The sequence below is a fragment of the Geotrypetes seraphini genome, chromosome 4 (assembly GCF_902459505.1).
Source record: "Geotrypetes seraphini chromosome 4, aGeoSer1.1, whole genome shotgun sequence".
Classification (NCBI taxonomy): domain Eukaryota; kingdom Metazoa; phylum Chordata; class Amphibia; order Gymnophiona; family Dermophiidae; genus Geotrypetes; species Geotrypetes seraphini.
The window spans coordinates 9523867-9543352 of record NC_047087.1 but is presented as its reverse complement, the minus strand read 5'-3'; positions in this window follow the sequence as shown (position 1 = coordinate 9543352).

Here is a 19486-nt window from a genome sequence, read left to right as displayed (position 1 = left end):
ATGTAGACTTGCATTTTGTTGACCATGAAGGTGTGGAGAGCTCACCTCTTGTTTCACTACCTATCCCTTTTTTATTTGGTTATGAATTCTATGTAATCCTTTCATTCCCCCCCCCCCCCACACACACACCTTTTTTTTCATGTATTGTTTTGTTAAAATTGTACTAATTGTCTGGTTCAATTAATGTGACTTTTTCTTTTTACCCTGATTTTAAGGCTATGTGTAAATTGCATTGGATTTGGATTTTGCGATCAAATCAAATTTTTAAATAAACTTGAAACTTAAACTGGGATGAGACCACAAAAACCCAATGCACTGAGAAGCATCAAACTCTTATGCTGATGGCCACAGTATCCTGCAAAAAGCTCTTAGGACCTCTAGATCAGTGATTCCCAACCCTGTCCTGGAGGAACACCAGGCCAATTGGGTTTTCAGGCTAGCCCTAATGAATATGCATGAGAGAGATTTGCATATGATGGAAGTGATAGGCATGCAAATTTGCTTCATGCATATTCATTAGGGCTAGCCTGAAAACCCAATTGGCCTGGTGTTCCTCCAGGACAGGGTTGGGAACCACTGCTCTAGATCAAGCTTGTCATCTTCTCTATTGCAGAACTGAAAGGGCTTAGATAGCAATCCTAGTAACATAGTAGATGATGGCAGATAAAGGCCAAATGGCCTATTCAGTCTGCCAATCCACAGCATCCACTATCTCCTCCTCTCCCTATTGGCTAAGGCTCTTTACACCTGCATTGTGATGTCATAGAACTTTATGATTATAGAAACATAGAAACATGATGGCAGATAAAGGCCAAATGGCCCATCTGCAGCATCCACTATCTCCTCCTCTCCCTAAAAGATCCCACGTGGCTGTCCCATGCTTTCTTGTAACATAGTAACATAGTAGATGACGGCAGATAAAGATCCGAATGGTCCATCCAGTCTGCCCAACCTGATTCAATTTAAATTTTTTTTTTTCCTTCTTAGCTATTTCTGGGCGAGAATCCAAAGCTTTACCCGGTACTGTGCTTGGGTTCCAACTGCCGAAATCCTGTCAATAATTATCACACTGAGATCTAGAAAACCAACCCACCATCACCTCCTATGGGGAAAACAGCAGAAGCTGCACTGCTACCAAAACAGATTCTCAAAAGAAGTAACTGAAATTACAAATACAAATATGTAGACAAAGCCTGAACCCCAGGAAGAAAAACCTTCTAGGCAGTAGAACACTGGAGAAATAGAAACCCAGAAATGCATTTCCTCTGTACTGTATACAATATGAGAAGAGATGCACATTCCCACAGGTTATAAATTCCAATTGGACTCCAGGAAAATCAAAATCAAAAAAGGCTTGTATCTATTCTCCTTTTCTGAACATTAATTACACATTTTTTCAACTTTAATGAGACTATCAGGGGCGTACCTAGTATATTTGACACCCTCCTTTATATTAAAAAAATATTTTTAGTAATAATCCATGAGTCACACAACAAGGGTGTAACTAGGACAAGACAACATCTTAAACACTGTAGTGAGCACTAGAACATCAATACACCCTCCGTAAAACTAAACAAGCCAGATTAGTACAGATGAAAAAAAAAAAAAAATTTAAATTGAATCAGGTTGGGCAGACTGGATGGACCATTCGGGTCTTTATCTGCCGTCATCTACTATGTTACTATGTTACTATGATTGATCCTTCACAGTCAATGCTAACAGAAAACGATGTCTTTTTCATTCACGCAGAACGCAGGTCCACCCTCATCCAGAATGGAATAAGTAATCACAAATTAAAATTAGAAATACAGTAAAACCTTGGTTTAAGAGCATAATTCGTTCTGAAAACATGCTTGTAATCCAAAACACTCGTATATCAAAGCAAATTTCCCCATAAGAAATACACCGGGACTTGAATCGGGGCAAGGAGGAGGAGGAGAGGGCGATTGGAAGCGAGCAGCCACCCCAGGAGCACAGCCCTCAGCCATGGACGCAGCTCCGGTGGCAACTTCATGCACAGGCCTTACCTGGTGGTCTAGCGGTGGTGCAATCTTCCTACACTCCTGCCCCATGCAGAGCCGTCAACAAAAAAGTCTGCTGTGAGTTCCAGTGGTCTCACGAGACTACAACGGGAACTCACAGCAGCCATTTTCGATGACGGCTCTGCATAGGGCAGGAGTGTAAAAAGATCGCTCCTGCCCCGCACCACCGCTAGACCACCAGGTAAGGTCTGGGAATGGGTCAGAGTTGGCCCAAAAGTTATTCGCAAATTTTCCTTATTCGCGGGCCGGCTGTGCCCCTAACCCTCATGAATACGGAGGGAGAAGTGTATTTTGTATGTACTTGTATTGGAAGACCTTGCTTGTTTATCAAGTTAAAATTTAATAAAAGGTCTTGCTTGTCTTGCATATCAAGTTACTTGCAATCCCAGGTTTTATTTATTTATTCAATTTTTTATACTGTTCTCCCAAGGGAGCTCAGAACAGTTTACATGAACAGTTTCCCTGTCTGTCCCGGTGAGCTCACAATCTATCTAATTACCTGGAGAATGGGGGGATTAAGTAACTTGCCCAGGGTCACAAGGAGCAGTGTGGGTTTGAACCTTCAACCCCAGGGTGCTGAGGCTGTAGCTTTAACGACTGTGCCACACACTATATGTAGATAAAAGTTAAACTGAACCGCCAAGAAGCCAAACTCTGCATACAATGCAACACAACAGAAACAGTGATGCATACTACCTAATACTCCCCCTCCTTTACTAACGCGTAGTGCGGGTTTTAGCGCCAGCAGCGGCGGTAACTGCTCCCATTCTCACAGAATTCCTATGAGCATCGGAGTAGTTACTGCTGCTGCCGGCGCTAAAACCTATGCTACGCATTAGTAAAGGAGGGGGACTGTGCAAAATATAAAGATAGTAGATGTAAATTTGAAAAATAAACAAAAGAAATAACAACCACCACTTTACAATTTAACAAATTGAAATAAAAGAAAAGATGGCTAATAAAATTATACATTTATTTGGATTTATATCTCATCCTCCCGGAAAAGCTCAGAACGGTATACATATATCATAAACCATAACCGGGTATAGTGATGTAGAGCATGACATCATAGGCATGTTATCTTCATAGGATATGATCGCAGAAGACCTCATAGAGCATGGTGATGCTGATGTTATGAGTTTGGGTTGACATTCTGCCTGACAGTACAAAGCGTGGTAAGGCAGCACCTAACAAGAGCATGGCAGTGCATTATGATACATGCCAGTAGTACATGGTGTGGCAGACAATACATTTAAGAGCATGGCAGGAACATAGCAATGCACGGTCTGGCAGGACAATACATAACTGAATGATATGCAAGGTATGGTATAGCATGGAGTGTCTGGCAAAGTGTGGAAGTGTCATAGTAACATAGTAGATGACGGCAGATAAAGACCCGAATAGTCCATCTAGTCTGCCCAACCTGATTCAATCTAAAAATTGGTTAGGTTTTTTTTCTTCTTCTTCTTAGCTATTTCTTGGCAAGAACACAAAGCTTTGCCTGGTACTGTGCTTAGGTTCTAACTACTGAAGTCTCCGTCCAAGCTCACTCCTGTCCATCTACACCCTCCCAGCCATTGAAGCCCTCCCCAGCCCATCCTCCACCAAACGGCCATATACAGACACAGACCGTGCAAGTCTGTCCAGTACTGGCCTTAGTTCAATATTTACTATTATTTTCTGATTCTAGATCCTCTGTGTTTATCCCACGCTTCTATGAACTCAGTCACCGTTTTCTTCTCCACCACCTCTCTCGGGAGCGCATTCCAGGTATCCACCACCCTCTCAGTAAAGTAGAATTTCCTAACATTGCTCTTGAATCTACCACCCCTCAACCTCAAATTATGTCTTCTGGTTTTACCATTTTCCTTTCTCTGGAAAAGATTTTGTTCTACGTTAATACCTTTCAAGTATTTGAACGTCTGAATCATATCTCCCCTGTCCTTCCTTTCCTTAGTCTAAGGTATACATATTCAGGGCTTCCAATCTCTCCTCATAGGTCTTTTGTCACAATGATTGTGTGTGGCATGGCAAGATAAAATATAATAGCGCATGATAATATGTATTGGATATGATGTGGTATGGAATGTATGGTTGGGCATAGTAGTATCGGTGATGGTTAATCTTGTTGCCTAGAGGGAGTTATTTAGGCTGGGGCTATTTCATAGAAGGTTAGAGGAAGAGGTGAGCTTTTGATGCCTTCCTGAAGTTCAGTAGTCCTTCTAATGATCTGATGTGAGGTGGGAGTTGGCACCATTTTATTGGTACCTACTTATTTAATTAGCTTTCAGATACCAAAACCACCCTCTTCAGGTTAGTACAGTATACTGCAGTTATGGTATTCTGTTGTAATCTGAGGAAGGGGGTTTTGGTCTCTGAAAGTTAGTAAAAATATAAGATTAGTCTAATAAAAAATATTACTTTATTTCCATTTTCTTTTTATAAATGTTTATCAACACAGCTACAATACATTTTTTTTCTACCTTTGTTATCTCTGGTTTCTGGTTTCCTCATTTTCTCTTCACTCTCTTCCTTTTATATGGCATCTGCCCTCTTTCATTGCCCCTTTTATCCACTGCCTGCCTACTCCCCCCTTCCATATGGCATCTGCCCTCTTTCTTTGTCCATTCCATAAACTGTCTACCCTCTCCCCCTTCCATCTAGCCTGTGCCTCCGCTCTCCTTTTTACATGATTAATTCCAGCTTTACCCCTCTGTCAATTTTTCCCTTTCCTTTCTGTCTACCCCCTCATCCCATACTCTGGCATATTTCTCCTCTCCTTCCTTCCTCGCCCTATTCCATGGTCTGGCATCTGTCTCCTTCCCTTCCATCTCTCTCCTATGCTCTTCTATACTTCCCTTCCCTCCCTTCCCCATGATCTGGCATATCTCCTCTTCTCCCTTCCCTAGTATTGCTTCTTTCTTGCTTCCTTCTTCCCTTCCATTTTGGTGACTTTCTCCTTTATCCCTTCCTCCCTCTATCCAGGTGCAATATTTCTAGTACATCTCTCTTTGCCGCTTGTAAGCTTTGGACACCAGCAGCATTAATGAGCTGAACACACTGCCTCTGGCGGCCCTGGAAGCTTTCCCTCTGCATGACGTTGCAGCACAGTGAAAGCTTCCAGGACCGCCAAAAAGCAGCGTGTTCAGTTCATTAATGCTGCTGGCAGCCCGAAGCGCCAGACTCTGGACTGGAGCACCCCCAATGAGCTACACTCAGGGCAGACCACACACCCCCTCTTGGTACGCCACTACAGTAGTAGTCATGCGTCTGCGGTCACGTGGGATCCCAGAAATATTGGGGGTGCTCGGGTACCAAGAGCACACACAGAGCTGGCACCTATGATCTAACCCTAAATAGATTTAATTCATTTTTCAAATCCCAGTTTAATATAATAATAATAATAACTTTACTTTTGCATCCCACAGTACCTTGCAGTTCAAATGAAGAAAAGCTGCGAAAACGCTGTGAAAATACATCAGCTTTTTTCATAAGAAGTACATAATCAAGATGGTTAAACAAATTTATCAAATAAATAAGCTTTCAATTATCATCTAAATGTTTGATATGAAAGGGAATTCAGAATCAGATCACAAAGTTTTGTTCCATTTACCAGCTTGGAAAGATAAGAGTTTTGTCAAGGAATCTTTTAAACATGCATCCTTTCAAAGTTGTAAATGAGAACAAAAGAATTCCTCATGTATGGCGGGTGAAAGATAGGTAGATGCAAGGCCTAATAATGTTTTATAACACAAACAGGCAAATTTGAAAACTATTCTAGCCTCCACTGGCAACCAATGCAATTTTTTATAATACGGTGTAACATGTTCATAAGAACATAAGCAATGCCTCTGCTGGGTCAGACCTGAGGTCCATCATGCCCAGCAGTCCGCTCACGCTGCAGCCCAACAGGTCCAGGACTTGTGCAGTAATCCTCTATCCCCTTTTCCAGCAGGAAACTGTCCAATCCTTTCTTAAATCCCAGTACTGTTCAGACTTTTTCAGACCAAAGATTAGACATGTAACTGTATTTTTAATCATTTGCTATCTCCTGATGGTTTTCTTATAAGCCAGAAACAGAAACATGATGACAGATAAAGGCCAAATGGCCCATCTAGTCTGCCCATCCGCAGTAACCATTATCACTTCCTGTCTCTGAGAGATCCCATGTGCCTGTCCCATGCTTTCTTGAATTCAGACACAGTCTCTCTCCACCACCTCTTCCGTGAAACTATTCCATGCATCTGTAAAATAGTATTTCCTTAGATTACTCCGGAGCCTATCACCTCTTAGCTTCATCCCAGAGACATGATGTTACAGTAGTCCAAGGTGCTCAAGATCAAAGCGTGCCCTTAGGCCCAAATTCTGTAACCGGCGCCTAATGTTAGGCACCGATTTTGGAGGCGCCTATCTTAATTGAATAACAAGCTCAATTAAGCTTTTTAATCAGCAATAATTGAAACTTAGGCGCCTATCAAGAAAGAGCAATTCTGTAACAAGGCACCTCTACAAATTTAGGCAGCCTTCAAAAAAATAGGCACTATGCATGTTAGGCGTGGGCGTGGCTAAGTTTTAGGCGCCTTGTTACAGAATCGCTGCTCTTAAGCACTCATATGGCCACCTAACTTTTAGTTGGGCCTAGAGCTGGCCTATTTATTGGGCGCCTCCAAAATAGGTGCCCACGCTCAGCATGATTCACTAAACAGCAGTCAATTTTACTTGAATTGCGCTGAACGGTGCCTAACTTTTGGGCACTTCTTATAGAATTTGCCCCTAATAGTCTGAAAGACGCAAAGTCAAAGTACAATTTCAGAGTATGTAGTTTCCATAATGTGAAAAAACACTTTTTAACCAAAACATCAATATGGGCATCAAAGGTTAGAGATTGGTCTAAAGCAGTGGTCTCCAACTCCAACCCTTTGCAGGGCCACATTTTGGATTTTTAGGTACTTGGAGGGCCTCAGAAAAAAATACTTAATGTCTTATTAAAGAAATGACAACTTTGCACGAGGTAAAACTCTTTATAGTTTATAAATCTTTCCTTTTGGCTAAGTCTTAATAATAATATTGTCATTTATAGCTAAAGAGACATTTGATCAAGAAATGCTTTTATTTTACTTTTGTGATTATGAGAAACATACCGAGGGCCTCAAAATAGGACTTGGCGGGCCGCGAGTTTGAGACCACTGGTCTAAAGTGAGTCCTCAAATTTTTATGGTGGTATTAATAGGATAAAATGATTGAAGTACCTGAATAAAATTCATGTAAACTGTTCTGAGCTCCCCTGAGAGAACAGTATAGAAAACTGAATTAAAAAAAAAATAATAATCCTTTCCATTCAATTTTAAAGAACTCTCCATCATTTTATTGGATGGACTGGCCAAGAAAACAAGGTTTTTTTTCTTTAATTTAATTTTAATTTAAACTCATTAGCCCATTTTTCTATGAGATCAAGTATAGATGATATAAAATATTTTCTCTCAAGAGACAGTGAGATAACAGGAACAGTGATTGTAATATCATTTGCATAGCTGCATAGTTGTGTACTCAGTGATGCCATATAAAAATTAAAGAGAGAGGAACTCCACAAGTATTACTCCATACTTAGAATAAACTTCTTCATTATAAACCTGGTAAGTATTATTTTTCAAGAAACCTTTGAACCAATTTAGCACATGACCTGAAATTCCAATTGCATAAAAAATTACAAGCGTTTCTCTGTCTCCAAAGGGTTTATCAATGGAAGGTGAAGTGCTTTTGCCAAGATCGCAAAGGACAAGGAGAAATAGGATTTGTGCTGCTTTAACCAGGTGGGGCTACTCCACTTTCTTCTAATTGCCTGATGGCCCTGAAAGAGCAGCTTTTGATCAGTGGGAGGACCCTGACCCCCCTGCCGCCGCTTCAAACAGCAAATAAGATTTATATAGATGGTGGTGGTGGAGAGGGAACAAGGAACATAAGAACATAAGAACATAAGCAGTGCCTCCGCCGGGTCAGACCATAGGTCCATCAAGCCCAGCAGTCCGCTCCCGCGGCGGCCCATACAGGTCATGACCTGTCTAAATCACCAGAAGGGGCCCCCATGCCATCTTGGCTTCCTGATGAGTCCTATCTTCCCATCGAAGTCCTAGCCCTCCGGTCTTGCACATGCTCGACCTGGTTGGGTTTATACTTTCTCAGTATCCCAGTATCCCACTATACTTTTTCAGTATCCCACGATCCCTTTATCCCCCAGGAATCTGTCCAGTCTCTGTTTGAATCCCTGTACCGTACTCTGCCCGATCACCTCCTCCGGTAGCGCATTCCAAGTGTCCACGACCCTTTGGGTGAAGAAAAACTTCCTTGCATTTGTTTTGAACCTATCTCCCTTCAGTTTCTCCGAATGTCCCCTCGTACCTGTTGTCCCCTTCAGCCTGAAGAATTTGTCCCTATCCACCCTCTCCATGCCCCTCATGATCTTGAAGGTCTCTATCATATCACCCCTGAGCCTCCTCTTTTCCAGAGAGAAGAGCCCCAGCCTGTCCAACCTCTCGGCGTATGGGCAGTGTTCCAGCCCTCTTACCAGTTTCGTTGCTCTCCTTTGGACTCTCTCAAGTACCGCCATGTCTTTCTTGAGGTACGGCGACCAATACTGAACGCAGTATTCCAGATGAGGACGCACCATCGATCGATACAATGGCATGATGACTTCCCGCGTCCTGGTTGTTATGCCCCTCTTTATGATGCCCAGCATCCTGTTGGCTTTTTTCGAGGCTGCTGCGCACTGTGCAGATGGCTTCAGTGATGCATCCACCAGCACACCCAAGTCTCTCTCAAGACTGCTTTCTCCTAACAATGCCCCCCCCATTTTGTAGTTGAACAACGGGTTCTTTTTCCCTATATGCATGACCTTGCATTTTTTTACGTTAAAGCGCATTTGCCATTTGTTTGCCCAGTCTTCCAGCCTGTCTAGGTCCCTTTGCAGGTCCTCACACTCTTCCCTGGAGCTAACTCTGCCGCACAGTTTGGTGTCGTCTGCAAATTTTATAACCTCGCACTTTGCCTCCTTTTCCAGGTCATTGATAAATATGTTGAAGAGTAACGGCCCCAGCACTGATCCCTGTGGCACACCGCTCGTGACTCCCTGCCAGTCAGAAAATTGGCCCTTTACTCCGACCCTCTGCAGTCTACCCGACAACCAGTGCTCGATCCATTTGTGCACATCCCCTCTCACCCAGGAAGCTGGGATACATTTTATATTTAAATGGCTTTTTATTGATTTTCAATTAAAATAATACAAAAGCAGAATAGGGTCATTTCATAAATAATGCACATTATTTTTTTTTTTACATGTTTTTGTGTTTTTTTTTCAAGTATTTCTTTACAATCCTTCAATATAGTCTCCCTGATTTGCAATGACCGAGTCCCAACATCTGGGAAGCTTCATTATTCCATCCAAGACACCGTTTTTGTTCAGTTGCCAAATGGCTCAGGTACCGGAGGAAGAAAGCTCTTCAAGCATTGCAAAATGATGTCCACACATAGGTTGTTTCAACTTTGGAAAAAGGTAGAAGTCTGGTGGACTCATATCTGGACTGTAGGGGGCATGAGGTAACACCTCCCAGCCGTATTCGCATAGCTTCTCTTCTCAATGTTTTTCAACAACATTTTGATTAAGAAAAAAAACTGATCATCCACACCAGTTGCTCGGCTCCATAATTCCTTCCTCTCCCTTAGAGACCCATGCTTTCTTGTCTCCACCATCTCCATTGGGAAGAGATATTTGCTTAGATTACTCCGGACTCTGCTCTTGTCATTTTATTAAAATGGACTTGGGGAAATCCACTGCTTATTCCTAGAATAAGTAGCATAAAATCAGTTTTACTACTTGGGATTTAGCTAGGTACTTGGGACCTGGGTTGGCCACTGTTGAAAACAGGATACTGGACTTGATGGACCTTTGGTCTGTCCCAGTATGGCAATTCTTATGTTCTTATGGGAGCCAAGTAAAGGACAATCAAGCTATTGTGACATCACTGGTGAGTTTGGCTCTTAGGCATTGGTAGAATGAGGCATTATGACATCACAATCTTAGCTCTGGAATGCTGCTACTCTTTGGGTTTCTGCCAGGAACTTGGGACCTGGGTTGGCCACTCCACTGTTGGAAACAGGATGCTGGGTTTGATGGACCTTCGGTCTGTCCCAGTATGGCAATTCTTAACCTTATGACACCGCAGAACTATTTAAAGCAGTGGAATGGGCATCGACATGGCAGAATGGGCATCGACATGGCAGATGAGATTCAACGTGGTTAAGTGTAAAGTGATGCATGTCGGTAACAAAAATCTCAAGCACAAGTACAGGATGTTCGGGGCGGTACTAGGAGAGACCTCGCAGGAAAGGGAAAGGAAAAGTCGATGAAGCCGTCTACGCAATGTGTGGCGGCGACAAAAAGTGCGAACAGAATGCTAGGAATGATAAAGAAGGGGATCACGAACAGATCGGAGAAGGTTATCATGCCGCTGTACTGGGCCATGGTGTGCCCTCACCTAGAGTACTGCGTCCAGCACTGGTCGCTGTACATGAAGAAGGGCACGGTACTACTCGAGAGGGTCCAGAGAAGAGCGACTAAGATGGTTAAGGGGTTGGAGTAGCTGCCGTACAGCGAGAGATTAGAGAAACTTGGCCTCTTCTCCCTCAAACAGAGGAGATTGAGAGGGGAAATGATCAAAATATTCAAGGTACTGAAGGGGATAGACTTAGTAGATAAGGACAGGTTGTTCACCCTCTCCAAGGTAGAGAGAACGAGAGGGCACTCTTTAAAGTTGAAAGGGAATAGATTCCGTACAAACGTAAGGAAGTCCTTCTTTACCCAGAGAGTGGTGGAAAACTGGCATGCTCTCCCGGAGGCTGTCATAGGGGAAAAAACCCTCCAGTGATTCAAGACAAAGTTAGACAAGTTCCTACTGAACAAGGACGTATGCTGGTAGGGCTAGTCTCAGTTAGGGCGCTGGTCTTTGATCATAAGGGCCGCCGCGTGAGCGGACTGCTGGGCATGATGGACCACTGGTCTGACCCAGCAGCGGCACTTCTTATGTTCTTATGTCTCTCAAACTGTGTGCCAGGAGAGATTCCAGAATTTTACTTTATTTTAAAAAAAAATTCCCTTCATAAGTGTACACTAGAATAGATGACATGTACATTGCGTACACAAGAGTCTGTCTACGTTATGAGCGTCTGTGTGCGTAAGGATATAACTCCCAGACAAGCATCATTCTTTGATGTGATTAGTCCTTGAAAGCTAATGGCAAGTAATTAAAGTTATATTTTTTTAAATGCAGTAGTTATCCTAAATTGAGCAACAAAGCAATCAAGGCTTTGTTACTGCTTGGATCTTCTTATCTCTGCAAACTTGGATTTTCAGGTCTGCCAGAAATTAAATTGAAAAAAGAAAGCGACTGCAGATAGTGGATGATGAAATGCGTGTTTGCTTATTGACTATTGAGCCGCGTGTTGAGTTAATTTGCACTGAAAAACAAGCACATCCATGGCATTGATTAGCAATTCTACTCTATCTATTTTAGTTTCACCGTTGTTACAATTACCCATGCATAGCTTAAAGAACTTTAAATAAATAACTCTCAGATTTAATATTTTGTTGGTTTTGCAATTTTATAATTTCAATTATAATGTGCCATGAAAAACATTTGCTCCATTTAGTGTGCCAGAGCTAACAAAGTTTGAGTGATCCTGCTTTAAAGGAACGGCAACTGTGTCTCCTGCACATTTATACCTTGGAGATATTTAAATGTTTCTATCATATCTTCCTGTCCCACCCTGAGCTGGCAGGACTCCTCAAAACCCCGGCTCAGCTGATTGGGGATTACCCTGCTGTGATCAGTTGATGGCAAGCCATAGATTATTTAGATTTTTAATTGGTAGATGTAGGAAAATTGGGGACAATCAGCTATGACAATTAGTAGGATGACAATTGGTAAGACGATGCTACCAATTGCCGTATCCTATGAATTGTCGCTCTACCAATTGTTTTCTTACCATCAGGATCCCTGGCCAGACATGGTCTGGCATTGAATATCCAGGAATACAGCTGGCAGCAGACATAAAAACACTGACAGTTGCCGTCTGAATAGCGACTGGAACATATTTAGATCTTTAAGTCAGTTCCAATATGCTCTATGACAAAGACCCCATTTGCAGCCCAAATGCATGACCCTCCAGTTTTTGCATTAAATCTTAGCTTCCAAACTCTAGACCAGTGGTTCTTAAACTTGTCCTGGGGGACCCCCAGCCAGTCAGGTTTTCAGGATATCTTTAATATGCATGAGAGATTTGCATATAATGGAGGAGACAGTTATGCAGATATGTCTCATGCATATTCATTATCAATACTGCTAATGGACGTATTCAAATACAAATCTTCCCCTATTTTTTGTTTAACCACATAACATACATTTAGAAGAGAAGAACTAATACATATATGCACACACCATTAATAATTTATTAATCAACCTTACTTTTTTCATAAATATTATAACAAACACATATTTCAATAGACAACCAGGCAAATGCCTTGTTGCCCCGAAAACCTGGATAATCAGTTCCACATTGTCCAGTGTTTTATTTAAAATGTCCTTACCAAACTGGTGCTTCATGGATTAAACTCCTGCTTTCATGATAAGATCTTATTCTCTCTTGAATAACAACTGACAAAATGTTCCAGCCTGGCACTTGGACAATCATCAGTCAAAAATGTCCAAGTGACAATAATAAAACCAGGTTTTGGACGTATTTCAAAATGACTTAGGCCTCCACAGTGCCGCTGAATGACCATAGCTAAACGGTGTGTTTCAGGAGGAGTGTCGAGGACAGGATTTGGGCGGGACGTGGGCAGGCTTAGACTTAGTCATATAACCAAAAGTTATACAGCACAGCAAAGACAGAACTTGGACATTGTGACTTAGACCATCTAAAACATGGTCTAAGTCACAAAACCCCACCAAAAGTCACCAGAAAAGCATTGTAGACACAAACTGCAGACCCCCACACACTACCCCAGTGATCACTGACCCCCCCACCCAACCCCCATAAAAATATTAATCACAACTTGAAAATTGTGCCTCCGGAATATCATCACCTGGCAGCCTGGCATAGGAAAGCCTAGTCGTGCTGCACAGAGGCGTCTCATGGAGAGGAGGACCCATGCCCATAAGCCCCTGTGAGGGTATGAAATGGGGGTAAGGGTACTGGAACAGGATGTAAAATGAAGAGGAGATGCTGGACATGGGATGAGTAAGAAAACAATGGGGACAGAGATGGAGTCTGAGGCTGGACATGGAAGGAACAGGGATATAGGAAAGGAAGTGAAGAAGACAGGAAGAGAGAGAAGAAAGGGCTGATGGATTGGAGATCTTGTAAAGAAAGATAAGAAAAGACAAAGAAAGCCGAAACTGAAGATTGGTACAATCATGATTGGGAAAAAAAAACCCAAAACGACCAGACAAAGGAATTCTTAAGTTAGTGAATGGAAAATTACATTACATTAGTATTTATGGATCGCTATTATGCCCCAGAACGAGTTCAATACAATTTACAATTTAGAAGAGCCTGACCTTATCCAGGGATTACATTATTTCATTAGGATTCATGACACAGATAACTTGGTTTGTATTTGTGTCAGTTTTACAGTAAATTGACATCACTTTCTTTATATTTTGCAGAATGCAGGCTGCAGGGTGCTGTTTCCATCTCTCAGTGTGGCTTCTTCAGGTTTAAATTTAAGTTTGGGTTACATACTCCTAGTTTAACTTTGTGCTCACTTATTCTGTACCTGGCACGGTTCTATTTGTGTTCACTGTTTGTGGCCAAGGCTCATAGCTGTTTCTAGGATCCCAGAGAACTAGGGTCCACTTGCCATTTGATAGATAAACACTGGAACAGTCCCAAGGGGCCAGTGATAACATTGAGCCTTGACCTGAGGCCCCCCCCTCCCCTCGAGTTCTCCTAACCACAGAGTGAATGGCGGTAGGAATCGATTTAAGACAGTCTGCACTTTTTCAGGGATATATCTTTTGACCAGACCTGCTGATGTTTCTCTAGATCAGGGGTCCCCAATACGTTGATTGCGATTGACCGGTAGATCGCAAAGGCAAAGTGAGTCGACTGCGGAGCCCATCCCGGGCTCTGTGATAGACTCGCGTTACCTTCACAGTCTACTGGACTGATCAGCCTTCCTCTCCCCGATGTCAATTCTGCCATCAGAGAGGAAGTTCCGAGCCAGCCAGGCAGCGATTGGCTGGCCTGGAACTTCTTCTCCAATGGCAGAATTGATGTCAGGGAGAGGAATTCTGGTTAGCCTGATGCTTTTGCAGGGAGAGCTTGGGGCAGCGGTGACTTGGGGGCCTGTTCCCTGATGGCAGTGGCAGTGCCTTGGGGGAGGGCAGGGAGAAAGAAAGAAAGGAAGTAGGCAGGGAGACAGAAGGAAAGAAGGGAAACATAAAGAAAGAAAGGGGGCATGAAGAGATAAAAAAGAATGGGAGGCAGGGAGAAAGCAAGGGCAGGGAGAGAGGAAGAAAATGTGGGGGAGAGAATGAGGTTTGGAGGAGAGGAAGCATACAGAAGCCTGATAGAAGGGAAGAAATATAGGATGCACAGTCAGAAGAAAGTGCAATCAGAGACTCATGAAATTGTCAGACAACAAAGGTAAAAGAAATTATTTTATTTTCAATTTAGTGATCAAAATGTGTCCATTTTGAGAATTTTTATCTGCTGTCTATATTTTGCACTATGGCCCCCTTTTACTAAACCGCAATAGCGGTTTTTAGCGCAGGGAGCCTTTGAGCGTCAAGAGCAGCATGGGGCATTCAGCGCAGCTCCCTGTGCTAAAAACCGCTATTGCGGTTTAGTAAAAAGGGAGAGGGGTATATTTGTCTATTTTTGTATAGTTGTTACTGAGGTGACATTGCGTAGAGTCATCTGCCTTGACCTCTTTGAAAATACACCGGAATATAAATGATAATTCATATTTTCTCTGCGTACAGTATGCTTTGTGTTTTTTTTAAATTTTATTGTTGGTAGATCATTTTGACTTGGTCATTTTAAAAGTAGCTCACAAGCCCAAAAAGTGTGGGCACCCCTGTTCTAGATACTCTTTGGCTTGCGCTAGCCAATCTAGGGAAAATTTTGCTATTTGTAAATGTGTTGTGAAATCCTACTTTTTGGCAACCCAGACCAGGGGTGTCACACTCAAATCACATAAGGGGCCGAAATCTAAAACGCAGGCTAAGTCGTAGGCCAGATTTTTTATTAAGATACTTGCCCCCCTCCTTTGCTGATGTGCAGTATGGGCCCCGGCTCTGATGCTCAGAGGACTTCTGTGAGCGCCGGATCAATTGCCGGCGCCAAAACCCACGCTGCGCACCAGCAAAGGAGGGGGTTAGTCTTAGTAGAAGTATAGGGATGCAACCTCTCCAACCCCACGCCAGCTACAAAATAAATATAAAAGACTTTTCCTCTCTTTTAGGTCTTAGTTCACGCTTGCTCTCTAACACCAGCTCTTGCAGGATACATATTTCAAATCTGATATATTATAATCACAAAATAGAAAATTAAATTATTTTTTCTACCTTTCTTTGTCTGGTCATTTTGCTTTTGGTCCCAGTTTCTCTTTCTGATTTTGTCTATCTTCTAATTCTCTTTCCAGTGTCTGCTGTCCATTTTTTTTCTCCTTTTTCCTCTTGCTCCAGTCCTGTCTCCAACATATTGATTTTTCCCTTTCAACTTTTCTCCTTTTTTCTTTTCTGTCTCTGTCCACTCAAATCTTGCCCTCTTTCTCATCCTTCTTTTTAAATTTTCAGCTACCTATCAATTTTCCATCTCCAGATCCAACTTCTCTCCCCCTGTCTGCCTGCCTCCCTCCCTCTCCCCAGGTTCACCATGTCTCCCTTTCTCTTCCCAACAGTTCTCCTTTCAAGTATCTTTTTCCCTCTTTCTCCACACTACCCCAGGTCCAACCTCTCTCCCTTCATCTTGCTCTCTTCATAGCCCAGCATGTCTTTCCCTCCAGCGCCAGTCCCTCTCTCCTCACAGCCCGGCGTGTCTTTCCCTCCGGCGTCGGTCCGATGTCACTGCCAAGCTGAAGAGTTTTCCAGCCTCAGTGATTCGGCAGTGTTGTACGTGGCTCCCCCCTCCTACTTTTCGCCTACCATGTCTGTCTCCAATGACGCGCAACTTCCTGTTTCCACCTGGGTGGACCACGGCAGATGGAAGGCAGGAGGGGAGCCACAGACAACACAGAGATGTCAGACCAGTGCGGGAGGGAGAACATGCTGGGCTGTGTGAAGGGGCAGTTCAGGAGCATTGCTGCGGGCCACATAAAAAGGCCAGGAGGGCCGGATTCGGCCCACGGGCCTTGTGTTTGACACATGTGACCTAGACAGTCTGACAAAAGAGCCGAGAGGACCAGGTCTTCAAACTAGATAAGAACATAAGAATTGCCGCTGCTGGGTCAGACCAGTGGTCCATCGTGCCCAGCAGTCCGCTCACATGGCAGCCTCCAGGTCAAAGACCAGTGCTCTAAATGAGTCCAGCCTCACCTGTGTACGTTCCAGTTTAGCAGGTGATAAATCTTTAATAGCAGCCATGCAAAATATAGTAGTTAGTGTGGGCTATGGGCCTGGGTCCCCTTCTCTGCGGTCCACTACGCTGACCATCAGGCTACTCCAGAGACCTGCTTGCTGCTCTACTAGGACTGCCCAGAACATCTGAAGTTGTCATACAGGCAGGTATGTACTGTTTCATTTACATCTTTGGGAATGGAAGGGGGGAGTGTGAGCGGAGTCATACTTACATCCCTCCGGTGGTCATCTGGTCAGTTTGGGTACCTTTTTGGCACTTATTCATTGTTAACACAGGTCTAACACCAAACATCCAAATGGTGTCCTGGATGTTTTATTTTATTTATTTATAGTGTAGCCCGAGAGCTTATCTCGATGGGCGGAAAGTAACACAGGGCTGGAAGGCCCGAGTGTCACCCATCAAGACAGGCAGGTAGTTAAGGGGGGGCAGTGAGAGTAGAGGGCCATTGGGAGATAGGTTTTCCCACCGGGAGGTCGCATTGGGATTAGGTGGGAAGGGGGGTCGGTGTCACGGGGGTGAGGCTTTAAAGCCGGGACCTTGGAGGACCTGGTTCCTTCAGTGGTCCTCCAGGGTGGCTTTTTTTTCAGCGGTGGTTTTTCTGTGGTAGTTTTTTCACCCCGGCGCAGCTTTTTCCTTGCTCCAGGTCCAGCTGTCTCCTGCTCGGTTACGATGGCATCCTTGGAGGATGAGTGGAGCTTTCTCTCCTGGCCAGTGAGTCTGTGGCGGAGGAGCCGACAGAGCAGGTGGGGGTGGGCCAGCGGGACTTGCACGCATGGCCTGAGCACCACTCCCTGGGGCTGTTCTGCAGTTGCGGCTAGGGGCTTGTTGGGAGGACCGGTAGTCTGCTGGTTCTTGCACGGCAACTATACAGACTCGGACGCAGACAAAGCAGAACTACTCAATAACTACTTCTGCTCAGTCTTCACCTGCGAAGCGCCAGGATCTGGACCTCAGCTACAGACAATGGGGAGCTCAGAGGTCCCATTCTGGGATATGGAATTTACCGCGAGCAACGTCTACCACGAGCTATCAAAACTAAAAGTAAACAAAGATGGATAATCTATACCCTAGAGTACTTCGAGAATTGGTCCTGGCAGAACCATTAGCCGAGCTCTTCAATCTTTCCCTAAGCAAGGGAAAAGTTCCCTTGGACTGGAAAACTGCCAACATTATACCACTCCACAAAAAGGGATGCAGGTCAGAGGCTGAAAATTATAGACCGGTGAGTCTCACATCAATAGTGAGCAAACTCATGGAAACATTGATTAAAAACAGATTGGACACGATTCTGGATGACGAAAGATTAAGGGATCCCCACCATCATGGCTTTACGAAGGGAAGGTCTTGTCAATCCAATCTGATAAGCTTTTTTGACTGGGTAACAAGAAAACTAGGTGGGGGAGAGTCCCTGGACATCGTGAATTTGGACTTCAGTAAGGCTTTTGATAGTGTCCCAAACCACAGGTTATTGAACAAGATGAGCACGTTAGGATTAGGAGAAACACTGACAGCATGGGTAGAGGGCTGGCTTAGCGGCAGACTTCAAAGGGTGATGGTAAACAGTATTCCATCAAAAATGTCAAAAGTGACCAGTGGAGTGCCACAGGGCTCGGTCTTGGGCCTGATGCTGTTTAATACCTTTGTAAGGGATCTGACTCAGGGACTTCGAGGCAAAATTACATTATTTTCCGATGACGCTAAACTATATAACGTTGTGGGCAGGGCAACAGAACCTGACAGCGCAATCAGGCCCAACATTATGGAACAGGACCAACTTTTACTGGAACAATGGTCCAGTACTTGGCAACTAAACTTTAATACCATCAATATGTCACTCTTAGATTTATGTGTCACTATTTCACTTATAAGTCACCATTCCACTTATACAGCTTCAGTCTTGAATAAGAAATCAGCATGCTTCACACTCATGTTTTGATCGCCATTTTTCATTCTTTTATATCATATTATGGTTTGCATGACCTTCTTCCTTTCTTTATATCCTCACAGGTTTGCAAAACCACATCACGGTACAACATAGGGACATTGTATTTCACATAAATTTCACTCACACTTTTTTTTGTAGTACTATTATCACCATACAACACTTTATCACTTGATCACTATATAATTTGATTATGTTCTTGTATAACACATCAAATTATCATCAGGCTACACCATTTTGATCCATCATGTAGCAATTTTAAGCACTAATTACATTATCTTAAGATTAACCTTTATGTTTATTAGGACCCCTGAGGAAGGCGTGTTATCCGAAACACGGACCGTGTCGGGTCTCTTGGTTGGCAATAAAGTTGTATATTTACCGTATTTTATTAATGGTGCAATAAACAGTGCCTGCATCCTGTACATAGTCTGCAGTTTTTGTTTTGTTCTTTGCTTTATCCTACAATTCTATGCAGATTACAAATTATTCAGGTACTCAAGCATTTTTCCCTATCTGTTCAAGCGGTCTCACACTCTATTTAATATTCCTGTGGCACTGGGGGATTAAGTGACTTTCCCTGGGTCACAAAGAGCAGTGCAGAATTTGAACCCACAACCACAGGGTGCTGGGGCTGTATCTCTAACCACTGCACCACACACTCCCCACATGTATTCTAAAATGTTCAATTATGGCAGAAAAATGTCCAGGTAATAAGCTTGTCCTAGCCACGCCCAAACCTAACATGTCTCCTTGAGATTCAGACAAATTGAGATGAACAGCCTAGAAATAGAAAATAGGTTTTTAGAGAGGGTGGTTTGGCAGGGATGCCTTTTGTCTCCCCTGCTTTTTTGACATAGTACTAGAG